Raw genomic sequence first — 4,936 nt, forward strand, 5'->3', positions numbered from 1 at the left:
CACACACACACACAATGGAATACTATTTAGCCATAAAAAGAGAATGAAATCCTGCTATTTGCAACAATATGGATGGACCTAGAGGGCATTATACTAAGTGAAATAAATCAGATAGAGAAAGCCAAACACCGTATGATCTCACTTACATGTGGAATTTAGAAACAACACAACAACAAACCAAGCTCATAAATCCAGATAAGAGATTGGTGATTGCCAGAGGTGGGGGATGGAGGCTAGGGGTGAGAGAAGTGAGTGAAGGGTGTCAAAAGATACAAACTTCCAGCTATAAAATAATTAAATCATGGGGATGTAACGCAAAACATGGTGACTACGGTTAATAATACTGTATAGCACATTTGAAAGTTGCCAAGAGAGCAGATCTTAAAAGTCCTCATCACAAGAAAAAAAATGTTTGTAACTATGTATGGCGACAGATGTTAACGAGACTTATTGTGATGGTCATTTCACAATACATACAAATATCAAATCTGTACATCTGAAACATATATAATGTTACATGCCAATTATACCTCAATTAAATTTTTTTTATTATGTCAAATAATTTAAAATATATAGTGTTGACTGTACATCTCTTGTGGGATATATCCTATAGACAAAAGAAATTTTAGAAAATCTTAAACTTTTAGTGATGATTCTACTATTGCTTTTTTGAAACTATTAGTGTGTATGATATATATACTTTACCCAGTAAAAATAACTAGGACTCCCTGGACCAGGATATATACAAGATAAGCTATTAAAACACAAAACATGGAAGCTATCAAATATTATTGATGTCAAAAGGGCACAGTAATCAATTTTAAGGGGTTCTACTTGCTAAAGATGGAACAATTTGAACATTAAAAAGAACAATGATCCTAAAGTCAGGAATAAGATAAGAAGGTCTGCTCCTAACACTTCCATTCAACACGGCACTGGAGGTTCTATCCAGGACAATTTGGCAAGAAAAAGAAGTAAGAGCCATCTAGATGGGAAAGGAAAAAGTAAAAATATCTCTATTTGCACATGACATGATCTCGTAAATAGAAAATCCTCAGAAATCCCCTAAAAAACTATTAGAACTAATAGTTCAGCAAGATTGCAGGATACAAGATCAATAAACAAAAACCAACTGTACGTCTATACACTAGCAATAAACACTCTGAAAATAAACAATTCCATTTATGACAGCATCAAATAATACTTAGGAATAAATTTAACAAAAGAAGTGTAAAACTTATACACTGAAAATTACAAAACATTGTTGAAAGATTAAAGATTTAAATAAATGAAAACTTATCACATGTTTATGGGTAAGGTAGTAATACTTCCCAAAGTGATCTACAGAACCAGTGCAATACCTATCAAAATCCCAGCTTGCTTTTTTGCAGTAATTGACAAGCTAATCCTAAAATTCATATGGAAATGCAAGAGACCCACAATAGCCAAAACCTTGAAAAAGAACAAAGTTGGAAGACTCACATTTCCTGATTTCAAAACTTACTACAAAACTGTTATAATCAAGACAGTGTGACACTGGAATAAAGACAGACATATAGATCAATGCAATAGAACTGAGAATCCAGAAATAAACCCACTCACTTACAGTCAAACAATTTTCAACAAGCGTGCCAAGACTATTTAATGGGAAATGAAGAGTCTTTTCAAGAAATGGTGCTGGCCCCCGTGTTCATAGCAGTACTATTTACAATAGCAAAGACATGGAAGCAACCTAAATGTCCATTGACAGAAGAATGGATAAAGAAGATGTGATACATATATACAGTGGAATATCACTCAGCTACAAAAAAGAATGAAATAATGCCATTTGCAGCAACATGGATGGACCTAGAGGTTATCATACTAAGTGAAGTAAGTCAAAGACAAACACCATATGAAATCACTTATATGTGGAATGTTAAAAAATGATACTAACGAACTTATTTACAAAAGAGAAATAGACTCACAGACATAGAAAACAAACTTATGGTTACCAACGAGGAAAGGGGGGAGGGATAACTTTTGAATTTGGGATTTACAGATATATAAAATAGATAAACAACAAGGTCCTACTGTATAGCACAGGGAACTACATTCAATATCTTATAATAACCTATAATGGAAAAGAATCTGAAAAAGAATATGTATATCTGAATCACTTTGCTGTGCACCTGAAATATTGTAAATCAACTATACTTCAATAAAATGTTTTTAAATTTTTTAAAAAAGAAGTGGTGCTGGGACATCTAGATATCCACTTGCAAAAGGATGAAGTTGGACACTTACCTCACGACATACACAAAAAATTAATTCAAAATGGATTAAAGACCTAAATGTAAGAGTTTAATCTATAAAACTCTTAGAAGAAAATATAGGAGTAAATATTCATGACCTAGGGTTAGGCAATGGATTCTTAGATACAAAACCAAAAGCACAAGCAACAACAACAGAAGAGAGAAATTAAACTATACCAAAACTAAAATCTTTTGTGCTGCAAACAATACTTCAAGAAAGTGAGAAGACAAAGGCCAGAAGGAAATTTTGCAAATATATCCTTAAGAAGGGACTTATATCCAGAATATGTTTTTTTGGTTTTTTGGGGGGGTTTTTTGGGGGGTTTTTTTGCGGCACGCGGGCCCCTCACCACTGCGGCCTCTCCCGTCGCGGAGCACAGGCTCCGGACGCGCAAGCCCAGCGGCCACGGCTCACAGGCCCAGCCACTCCGCGGCACGCGGGATCCCCCCGGACCGGGTCACGAACCCGCATCCCCCGCATCGGCAGGCGGATTCCCAACCACTGCGCCACTAGGGAAGCCCCAGAATATGTTTTTTTTAAAAAAAAACTCTTAAAACTCAATAATAAAAAGACAACCCAACCTAAAAATGAGCAGAGGATCTTTTTTTTGGCATTAAAAATCATAATTTTATTTTGTCAATGACTATGTGACTAAAAAAGATGGTATTTAAGAGCAAATATTATACACAGGTATTTTTTAAAGCTAAGGGTTTCTCTAAAATATAGAAAAAAATTAAATCTTGCTTTACTGACAGGCTGATACACTCAACAGACTAAAATACTCTTATATAGAGCAACTTTATAAAATCTATTAGAAACATTATTCTACCAAGACACTTTGGAACCAAATCTCAGCAGTCTTCAGGGAAGACAGTTACACCCTGATTCCTGGATCATCGTGATCATCATTTTCAAGTTATTTATCACTTTCTTCAGTAATACATTTGCCATGTGCTTTTTCTGGGTTTCTTTTTTTCTTATGAGTATATGATGAGTTATTTTTCTCTTTGACTTTCTCTTTGGGATGTGAGGTAGTAGAAATAGTTTCTTTTTACAAAGCATGTTATAGGCAGAAAACCTTTCAATTCTCTTCTTGCTTTCCTCCATTTTTTGATTTGCTTATCTTTAACAGGAAGTCAATATATTCCTCTGTCACCATCAGTTTTCCTTTATGGCTTAATGGAACTTCTAAGCCATGTGTGCTCTGGACAGCCAACACAGTCTTTCCTCTCTTTCCCACTATTATGCCAGAGTTCCTGAAAGCAGAATCTATTGCCACTGAATGCTATAAATTCAAGTATAATCACAAAATTTTACCAGAATCTGTGCATCCTGCAACTGTTCACACTGCACATGAAGAACAAGTGGTTCAAATTTCAAAATGGCACCACCATTCGCTTTCTTTAGGGCTACAATCACATCATCTTTCACGTACAGTTTGTGTGTAACCAGTAGCCAGCAACGGTTTTGTTTCTGAACCTCAAAACCATTTATACCCCCGTCTAGGAGGATGATGCAGCCAGCGCAGGAACTGGCGGTGAAAAACTGTTCTCGCCCAGTCAAGGGCTGCACAAGCTCTACCACGTCCTCGTCCACACTGCCTTTCCAGCTGAGGCCCACTTTGCTCAGACACTTGCACCTTCCATCTCTTGAACGCTGCGCTACTATCCATGCAAGGAGGGAGTTAGGGTCTGCACTTTCACATTAGCCTCGCCTTTCCCTGGAGGCAGCCATATTGAAGCCAGTGGTGGCCAGAAATGTCCAAACTCTAGAGGATCTGAGTAGACATTTCTCAAAAGAAGATGTACACGCCAATAAAAATGTGAAAAGATACCTCAAAACTGGGGTGGGGGAAGAACGTGAAAAGATGCTCAATATCATTAGTCATTAGAAAAATGCAAATCAAAACCACAATGAGATACCACTTTCCACCCAACAGGCTAGCTATAATCAAAAATACACATGATAATAAGTGTTGGTGACGATGTGGAGAAATTGAGACCCTTATACGTTGTTGGTGGGAATGTAAAATGGTGCAGCTGCTTTGGAAAACAATTTGGTAGTTGCTCAAAATGTTAAACATACAGTTACCATATGATCCAGCAATTCCACTCCTAGGTATATACCCAAGAGAAATGAAAACATACGTCTGCACAAAAACTTGTACGTGAATGTTCATTGCAACATTATTCATAATAGCCAAAAAGTGAAAATAACCTTGTATTTGTTTCCTAAGGCTGCAGGGCGGCTAAAAACAACAGAAATTTATTCTCTCACAGTTCTGGAAGCCAGAAGTCTGAAATCAAAGTGCTGGTAGGGCTGTGCTCCCTCTGAAGTTTCTAGGGCAGAATCCTTCCTTGCCTCTTTCAGCTTTTGGTGTCTCCAGTGGTTCCTTGGCTTACTGTGACCCCATCAATCCAATCTCTGCCTTGATCTTTACATGTCTCCTCCTTCTCTCTCTCTCTCTCTCCTCTATGTGTCTCTTATAAGGATATTTGTCACTGGATTTAGGGCACACTGGGATGATCTCATCTTGAGATCCCTAACTTAATTACATCTGCAAAGAAGCTTTTTCCAAATAAGGTCATGTTCACAGGTTTCAGGGGTTAAGAGATGGCCATATCTTTTTGGAGGCCACCAT

At 37.1% G+C, this 4,936-nt stretch overlaps 1 pseudogene; it reads right to left on the reverse strand.

Annotated features, from left to right (window-relative positions):
• Positions 1-3,227: 3,227 nt before the first annotated feature.
• On the reverse strand, positions 3,228-3,967 carry LOC114905778 (annotated as a pseudogene).
• Between the last annotated feature and the right edge of the window lie 969 nt (positions 3,968-4,936).

Source organism: Monodon monoceros, unplaced genomic scaffold, assembly GCF_005190385.1.
Source record: "Monodon monoceros isolate NGI ecotype Baffin Bay Population unplaced genomic scaffold, NGI_Narwhal_1 Super_Scaffold_22, whole genome shotgun sequence".
Taxonomy (NCBI): domain Eukaryota; kingdom Metazoa; phylum Chordata; class Mammalia; order Artiodactyla; family Monodontidae; genus Monodon; species Monodon monoceros.